Source organism: Petaurus breviceps, unplaced genomic scaffold, assembly GCF_028583685.1.
Source record: "Petaurus breviceps papuanus isolate PSGF00001 unplaced genomic scaffold, PetGlider_PUasm1.0 164, whole genome shotgun sequence".
Taxonomy (NCBI): domain Eukaryota; kingdom Metazoa; phylum Chordata; class Mammalia; order Diprotodontia; family Petauridae; genus Petaurus; species Petaurus breviceps.
This window is the reverse complement of record NW_027185735.1, coordinates 8,491,861-8,501,753: the sequence shown is the minus strand read 5'-3', so window position 1 is coordinate 8,501,753 and position 9,893 is coordinate 8,491,861. Positions and strand designations below refer to the sequence as shown.

Below are 9,893 nucleotides of genomic sequence, written 5' to 3'. Positions count from 1 at the left end.
GATGGATGGATGGATGGATGGATGGATGGATGGATGGATGGATGGATGGAAAGAGAGAGAGAGAGAGAGAGAGAGAGAGAGCGATACTTATTTCTAGAGGGGAGCCAAATCCTTCCCAAGCATAGCCTGTCCTCTTCCTATAGGCTGGTTTAGGGAGAGATCTTTTCTTCAGTCACTGTACCCTTCTTTTTGCTTTCCTCCTCTCTAGAGATAATCTGATACACCCAGTTATAAAATTAGTTTGTTTTTAGACTAGGGGCATTATAATAAGCCTCAGGTCCACATAGTCCCATTCCCTGATTATTTATAGATTTTGAATCAAATGAAGTTATTAAAGCAGTCACAGAAGCTCCAAGCCCCCATTTAGGAATTCTTCCCCCCTAACATTCAGGCAACAGTTTGAGTCTCTGTCCTAATTTAAATTTTGTATATTTCCAGCTAACACTGTCTTCTTCCATTCCATTTTCTCAGGTTAGATCAAGTATATAAGACAAGGTTCTGTGACTGTTCCCGGGTTTCTTTATATATGAAGCAAAATCAGGATGCAGGAAATACTTAGATGAAATAGCTGAGAAGAGTATAAAGTACCTCTTAATGGACAGGCCCTGGGAAGGGAAGCCAGACAATGAACTTCCCTCAGTCCTGGAAGGTTTATCATCATCAACCTCAACGCGAGTTCTTTATTCCAAGATGTTCACCTCTGTCTCTCCCTTCCCTGGGAGCTCAGAATTCCTTCCTTTCCCTTTCTTCACCTATTGCTCCTGTGCCATTATTTGTCTCCAATTCATATTGTTAAATCCTGGTTGGAGATGAAAGTTGACTTCTCCCTCTCCTATTCCTGTTCAGCTCATCCAACTCCAGCTCCTTCCTCTCAGTCTGATCTCTTCCAAAACTCTCAAAAGTGACTCAACACCACCTTCAAATGAAAGAGAGCCCAAGTCATTCTCATGGCTGAGACAAAAGGCTTTTCTCCAAATCTCCAAAATCCCATCAGTTCTCAGACCCACTTTTGCCTTGAAGATAAATATGAAGGAGGGAAGGTTACAAAACCTTGTGTAAATAAATCTTAACAGAGATTAGATCTCAACATTTTTTATTGATATGTAAGGCCCCATGTAAACAACCTCCTTTCCTGTGAGCTGCTTTTATTTTTCATTTTTTTGAAAAAAAATTTTTTCAATTTTTCACTTGCTTTAAAGAATTGAGACAGAACCAGAGGAGCTGTGGAAGGTTGGAGCCATGATGAGATCAGGACAGATGCCAGGAGTTTCTCTTGGGAAACAGGGTAATTAGCTTATCTGTGTCTTGGTTTAAGTTCTGTCTCAAGCAGTTCAATGGGCAAAGAAGGAAAGAAGCAAGAGGTAGCCCTGGTATCTGATGGAACTTGGGTTCTAGTTCAGCCTAGGTTTTGGGAAGAGGGCTTTATGCTAATCCCCTCATCAGTTCACACAGAGCTAGGATTTCCAGCAATGTGATAGAGAAAAGAGGACTCCTGCTGCTGCCAGGAGGCTACTGGGTTATTCTCCATGAGATTTATTAGTTTAAATCCAGGGTGTACCTAGGAGGGATCCAAGGATCTCCCTGATCAGCTGCTAATCCTCATGATGCTTTGAAAAGGCCAGTGACACAAAGTAATTTTTAGTCATATCTCAGAAAGACAATTATCAAGAACTTTTCTAAAAGAGCCCTGGACTATAAGTCATGAGACCTATTTTCTAGTCCTATCTTGACAGTCCCTTTTCTGTTTCTTCTTCTGGAAAATTAGGGGGTGGTCTCTAAGGTTTTATCCAGCTCTAGCAGTTAATGAGTTTATGAGGTTTAGCATCAATTTGACTCCATCAGAGCTAAGCTTCAATGTTAGTAAGAATAAAATGAGGCCTACAGGGTATCCTGAGGTAGTGAATAGAATGCTGGACTTGGAGACAGGAAAATACCAGATTTTAATCTTGCTTGACACATTTACTCTCTGTTATTTAATCTGTCTGGGTCTTGGTTTCTTCATCTGTAAAATGAAAATGTTGGGCATTATGATTTCTTGAGGACTTTTAAGGCTCTAAATCTACATCCCTGAAATCCTTCATTTGTGAACCTCATCTGTGAGGTTATTTTAGAACATAGAGGTATTCTTCTTGATAAAGGAATTAGGATATAATCTTAGTTGTTGTCCTTCATTCTTGAAAAGGACCAAAATGATATCACTATGCTAGAGTCAAGTTGCAGTGTGTCTGTAACTGATCAGACCAATATGAGCTCAGAATGTTCTACCACAGGTCAAGCACAGGTAGTCCATGTGAACATTTGGGGTGGATTCTCCTGTACCATTTTCTCCCATGTCACACAATCAATTCCAAAGTTCTTAAGAGAGACCTTGAGAATGTCCTTGTATTGCTTCTTCTGAGCACCATATGAATGCTTGCCCTGTGTGAGTTCTCCATAAAACAGTCTTTTGGACAAGTTTTGCATTAGAACAACATGTTCAGCCCATTGGAGTTGTGCTTTCTGAAGCAGAGTTTGAATGCTTGGCAGTTTAGTTTGAGAAAGGACCTTAGTGTCTGGTATCTTACCCTGCCAGGTGATCTTCAGAATCTTCCTAAGACAATTCAAATGGAAGTGACTTGGTTTCCTGGCATGGCTCTGGTATACTGTCCAGGTTTCACAATACACAGAAAGGAGGTCAGCACAATGGTTTTGTAAACCTTCAGTTTGGTAGTCAGTCTAATATCTCTTCTCTCCCATACTTTCCTTTGGAGCCTCTCAAATATTGAGCTACCTCTGGCAATGTGTGTGTCAACCTCATTATCAATGGGTATATCCCTGGAAAGTACACTACCAAGATAAGTGAATTTAGCCAAAGCATTCAAAACTTCTCCTTTTGCTGTAACCAATGATTCCACATTTAGATGGTGTGGTGGTGACTAATGGAGCACCTGTGTTTTCTTCATGTAAATTGTTAGGCCAAAATTAGCACAAGCAGAAGAGAATTGATGCCATTAGGCTCCTTTCATGTGGCAAAGCTCCTGGTGCTGATTCTATTCCAGCTAAGATTTAAAAGGTTGGGGGTCCATTGCTTATACAAAAGCTGACTGAAATTCTCCAGGTTATGTGCAAGAGGAGTTATCCTCTAGGAGTTCAAGGATGCCTACATTGTTCATCTCTATAAATGTAAAGGAAATAGATTGTCCTGGGACAATCACAGTGGGGTCTCGCTCTTAGTGTGTAATCTTATTAGTTAATTCAATTGGGGTGGGGTAGCTGATTGATTTAACTGATCACACTTTGATACTTACATGAGCTTAGTTTGCCTGATTGTAATTGCAGTCCATTGCTAATAGTTGTACCCTCTCGGTACCCTCCCCGCTACTGGTTATCATGACTTTCCCCCTTGCACTTAAAATCGTCACTTCTGGTAGATAGCAGCTAAGTACCTATAAAATCATATCCCATTTTAGCTACAAAATATCCTCAAGAAGGAGTGGAAATAATATGTATAAATAGGTTAAGTACAATTCCTGATACTCCTAGATCTTTTCAAAATCCCTTCCAGTTCCTAAATAAAGTATTTCGATAGATGTCTAACTCTCCTTCAATCTTTAGATTACCACCATTTCCATCAGTCTATAATCTCTGCCCCACCTCCTTCATTTCCAGTGCCTGCATCTTGGCTAGTATATTAAAATTCACAGGGAGTAAAGAAAACCAGTTTCTAAATCAAATATGCTTGACCTTCTGCTTGGAGTAAAGTAATCATGGCTTTGTCATGCCATGGTTTGGCTCAATGGGTATGAAAAAATGTTCAAATAATATTGGAACAGACCCAGATTTTCATCCATCCTTCATACTAAACCTAAGCAACATCCTATTTTGCTTTGGCATCTTTGGAGGTTTTAGCTTGATTGATCCATTTATTTTTTTGGAGATGGGTATAATTTTGCATTCTCAATTGTGTCAAACAATATGCCTTTACCCCATTCTCTTCATAGGCTCTTTGTGTTTCCTGAAAAATTATGTACTTTCCTTATATGTACACAAGTACTAGCATTCTCTGCTTTAGTTATTCTAAGGCAAATTGCATTGCATTGGTACATAATCTGCTGGTCTAGAAAATGTCTGATGACTCTGGCTATGATCTTTCTCAAAACTGACACATTGTTCAAATGTTTTCATGTCTTTGTATTATTTATGGCACTGTTAATAAGGTGTATAGCTAGTAACACCGATGTCTGTCTAAAATGATAAGACTGGGAGCCATTGAGAGAGAAAGCTTGTGGGAAAAGAGGTATATGTAGTTTATTAAGTATGGTAGAGGAATCGAAACTAACTGGTTAGTTACTTAAATTTTTCATGTCTATTACATTATGAAGAAGTCTCCCACATCCATGCCTTTTAGTTAGTTCCCTATGACTGGAACGCATCTGTCCTCCTCATGTCCACTTCTTAGAGTCCCAAGCACAACTCATGGCCCACTTCCTTCATAAGACCATTCTGGTGCCACTACAAAGTGTTAGTGCTCTCACCTACTTCTAATTACTTTATATTACTTTCAATATATTTTATATTTATTTGCTTCTCTGTTTAGATGTCATATCCCTTCCCTAGAATATAACCTTCTTGAGGCTGCTTTTTAAAATATTTTTGTATATATAGATCCTTTTCTTCTTTCTTTGATCTCTAGGCTAAAGCTAGTTGTGCTAAAGCTGGGTCAAAGTCACAGTTTAGTGACTGCTTTTTTTGTCATCTTTGTCAATCTGATGGGTATGAGATGAGAACTCCAGAGTATTTTAATTTTTTGCATTTCTCTAATTGGTAGTGATAGAAGTGTTTTTTAATATGACTATTAGTACCTTAGATTTCCTCCTTTGAAAGCTGCCAATAAAGGGAAATTTGCCAGAAAGGTCTCATTTATAAGTTGGCACTTGAAGTTGGAAGGGGGATAGGGATTCAAAGAAACTAAGGTAAGGAAAGGAGTGCATCCTAGGCATGGAGAGGTGGTATGTTCAAAAGGGCAGGGATGGGAGATAGAATGTCACCTATGGAAGACAATAAATAAGATAATTGGGCTAAAATATAGTCATGAAAGTATGCTGGAATATGAGGACTTTAAAGGGTATAATTTTCAATAAGGCTGAGATGGATTTAACTATATCCATAAATATACATATATATGTGTATGTGTATATATGTATGTGTGTATATACATTTCTCCATGTCTATTTCTATATCTATCTATATATCTCTATCTATCTATGTTGTTGTTGTCACAAGGTCACAATCAGTAATTGAGGTCAAATTTGAACTCAGGTCTTCCTGACTCTAGGCCAGGCATTCTATCATTCTATCCACTGTATTTGTATGTGTGTGTGTGTGTGTGTGTGTGTGTGTGTGTGTATAGATGTATATATATATGTATATGTATTTGTATGTATATATAGCATAGCACCTTGTGTGTGGTAGGGACATGATAAATATTTACTCTTATCTGTTGATCAAGTGTGATCTGAATTCCTTGGTTGAATTAACTTATACAGGCCCAATACAAAATGAGTAAAATAGTTATTTTATTTCAAGAATACTTCAATCATTGAACAAAGGGAGACACTGGAAGTATTTTTATACGTTTTAAAAAGTCTGTTGCATTGTTTATAGATAATTTGAGTAGCCAGCATTAATAGTATGTTAGTATACATGATGACAAGATGAATTAATTTTTCCTTATTTAGTACATGAGATGTTTCCTGGGCACTACTCACTAGCAGACGAATTGAATTTCTCCCATCTATCATCCTCCCAGGCATTGGAACAAATCATAGTGATACCTAAATTATTAGCCAAAAAAACTTCTCATTAAAATTTACTCAAAAAAAAAAAACATAGGGAGCCAAGATGGTGGAGTACAAGCAGGACCTCCCCGCTGCTCCAGCTTCCACCTTCCCCAACCCATGTAAAAGGGGACTCTAAACAAACTTTGGAGCTGCAGAAAACACAAAATGACACAGAGAAGCTAACCTCCCACTGAGGACATTCCAGCAGGCCTGCAGGAATCCAGCTCAGCACTCTGGGAGCCAAGCCCAGCCCCATGCCAGTCTGTAGCCCCAGGGCGGGCCTGACCAGCTGCGGCAAGAGGGACTCCAGATAAGCAGGAGCTGTGGCAGTTTCCAGATTTACCAACACATAGATGAGAAGGACAAAGTGAGAGGCCAGTGCAATCTGGACTTTGGGACCAGTAAGTGGGAGTGCCTGGCTTTTACTCCTGGGGCGAGAAGCCACTGAGACACCAGCACAGCCAGGCAGTGCCACGTGGCAGCTTCAGCTCCTGGCCTGCAGAGTGTAGGGGGACCAAGCACCAGTATGAGGGGTAATTGCTCTTGCTTTAACCTGCTTGGATCTGGATTGCAGTCTAGGGTGGAGGTCCTGGGGTGTGTGTCCAGCTTGCCAGAGCATGTGGAGACCTCAGAGAGGGCACCTATCTAATACCTCTGGCAGCTGAGAAAACCCCAGTGTTTGGGACGAAAGCTCCCCGACTGGTGGCAGAGTCCTACTGTGGCAAAAAGTCCGAAAGGCAAGTAATTGAGTGGCAAAATGAGCAGGCAAAGGAAACAAAACAGACAGAAGATTCCAACATTACACTCCTATTTTGGGGACAAAAGGAGCAAAGCATGGAACAGGAGGAAAACAGTGAAGTCAGACCTCCTGCACCAAAAGCTTCAAAAGAAAATACAAGCTGGTTACAGGCCATAGAGGACCTTAAGAAGCAGATAAGAGAAGTGGAGGAAAAATTGGGAAGAGAAATGAGAACAATGCAAGAAAATTATGAAATGAGAGTCAACAGCCTGACTGAAGAAAATAATACCTTAAAAAACAGACTGACTCAAATGGCAAAAGAGGCTCAAAAAGGCAATGAGGAGAAGAATGCCTTAAAAAGTCGAATTTGCCAGACGGAAAAAGAATCTCAAAAGTTCAATGAAGAGAATCATTCCTTCAGAATTAGATTGGAGCAAATGGAAGCTAATGACTTCATGAGAAATCAAGATGCTGTTAAACAGATCCAAACAAATGAAAAATAGAAGGCAATGTGAAATATCTCATGGGAAAAACCACTGACCTGGAAAATAGATCCAGGAGAGATAATTTAAAAACTATTGGACTACCTAAAAGCCATGACCAAAGTAAGAATCTAGAAAGCATCCTCCAGGAAATTCTCAAAGAAACTGCCCTGATGTTTCAGTACCAGAGGGCAAAATAAAGGTTGAAAGAATACACTGATCCCTTCCTGAAAAAAGATCCCAAAAAGAATACTCATAGGAATATAATAGCCAGGTTCTGGAATTCCCAGATTAAGGAGAGAATATTACAAGCAGCCAGGAAGAAACAATTTGAATATTGTGGAAACACAATCAGGATAACCCAGGATCTGGCAGCTTCTACACTGAGAGATTGAAGGGCTTGGAATATGATATTCCGGAGGTCAAAGGAGCTGGGATTAAAACCAAGAATCACCTACCCAGAAAAACTGAGTATCATGTTTCAGGGGAAAATATGGTCATTCAGTGGAATAGAGGACTTTCAAGCATTCTTGCTGAAAAAACCAGAGTTGAATAGAAAATCTGATATTCAGATACAAGAAGCAAGAGAAGCATGAGAAGGTAAACAGGGAAAAGAAATCATAAGGAACTTATCAAAGTTGAACTATTAACATTCCTACATGGAAAAACAATAATTGTAACTTATGAAACTTTTCTCAGTAGTTGAAAGGATTAGAAATATATATCTATATCTATACCTATATATGAGGGTATATGGGCATATGAATAAATATGTGAATGTATATATATATATATATGTATATATATATATGTTTACAGGTATACATAGATAGAGGGCACAGGACCAATTTAACAGGAAGTGATGATACTTAAAAGGGGAAATTAATAGGTGAGAGGAATATAATGAGAGGAGATGGGAGAGACAGAATGGGGTAAACTATCTCATACAGAGGAGGCAAGGGAAAATGGTTACAATGGAGGGGAAGAATAGGAAGGCAAAAGGGAATGGGTCAACCTTATTCCCATTGAATCTGGCTTGAGGAGGGAGTGAAATACACACTAAATAGGGTTATCTCAACCTCCAGGGGAATAGGGGGGGAAGGGGACGAGAGGGGGGATGACGGAAGGGAGGGCAGGCTGGGGGGGAGGGAAGTTGGAGGCACCCATTTTTGAAAAGGGACTGGATCAAAGTAGAGAGTAGAACAAGTGGGAGGTGGGATAGGAGGGAGGGAAATATAGTTAGTCTTTTACAATATATCTACTATGTTATTGTTTTGCATTAGCCACACATGTACAACCTATACTGAAGTGCTTGTCTTCCCAGTAAGGGTGGGTGACAAGGAAGGAAGGGAATGAATGTGGAATTGAAAGTTTTAAAATCAAATATTCAAATATACATATGTACATATATATATATATATATATATATATATATATATATATATATATGTGTGTGTGTGTGTGTGTGTGTACTATTAGTAATATCATCTTACACGTAATTGGGAAATAAGATATACAGGCACTGAGGCATAGAGGTCCACTGGAAAAGTCGAAAGGGGTATGGGAGAAAATATGGGAGAGAGCAGATTGGAGGAGGGGATATTCTGTGGGACTGCTATTTTGGGGTGGTGGGTAGGGGGAAAAAAGGGGAGAAAATTTGTAACTCAAAATCTGGCAGAAATGAATGATGTAAATCAGAAGTTAATAAAGCATTAAAAAATCATAGTCTTTCATGTGCTTCTATTAAGAACCCTATTTTTTCACTCAGAATCAAAACTTCTACCATTTTAGGAAGCTTTCCCATAGTGCTTTTGAGACAATATTATAGTGGGGGAGGAGGCAAGATAGCTTTAAAAAAGTAGGGATTCACCTTAGCTCTCCCAAATTCCCCTCCTTACAATAACACTTCTTTAAATAACTTTAAATAACACTTCAAAATGAATTCTGGAGTGGCAGAACAATTTTCCAGCCCAAGACAACTAAGAAGGTTGGCAGGAAAAGTTTGTCACACCCAGGTGAGAATGGAGCACAGTCCAGTGCATGCTATGCCCCAGGAAATCATCAGCAGGTTTGGGGAGCAACTGAATCAACAGCAGCAGTAGCAGCTTCTTTTGTTTTAAGCCCACAGACATTAAGAGGGTTGGAAAACTAGTGAGAAGTAGATTACAGGGGTCCCTTTGCTGGCACTAGGTGCAGGACTCTGTTGCATTGCCCATATTTGGATTTGGGTTGAAGTCCTGGATTGCAGTACTAGACTGAAGAGGAACACTACCATACCAGAGCTTGTGGCAACAGGGGAACAGGGGTCCTGGTCCCATTTCCAGGGCAAAAAAGAGTAAATTTTGCTCACAAACCAGAGTAAAGACAAGAAGTATAGTAAAAATACTTCTTAGATCATAGCACCTCAGAAGAACTGAAAACTTACAGACCCCCCCCAAACTAACTCTGAAAATTAAGTACACACACACACACAAAAACTGAAGCTTGGAACAATGCCTCCTCCACCTTGGGAATAGAACCCAACTTTAACATAAAGTTAATGTTTAACATGAAGTTAAGGAGATGAGCAAGAGAGAAAAAAAATCTCATTATGGAAAGTTACTGTGGTGACAGGGAAAATCAAGACACAAACACAGAAGAAGAAAAAAAAAGCCCAAACTGCTACATCGAAAGTCTTAAAGAAAAATGTTAGTTGATCTCAGGCCCCAAAAAAGAATCCCTTGAAGAGGTCAAAAATAATTTAAAAATAAAAAAAGAGAGCAATGAGAAAAAGAAGTGGTACATGAAAAAGAGTCAACACCTTGAATAAAACAGCAAATACATATATATATATATATATATATATATATACAG

General features: G+C 39.2%; 1 protein-coding gene across 1 annotated transcript in view; it reads left to right on the top strand.

Annotated features, from left to right (window-relative positions):
* Positions 1–9,893, top strand: part of SLC25A21 (solute carrier family 25 member 21) — a 762,825-nt gene that overhangs the window by 696,699 nt on the left and 56,233 nt on the right. The window lies entirely within an intron of this gene.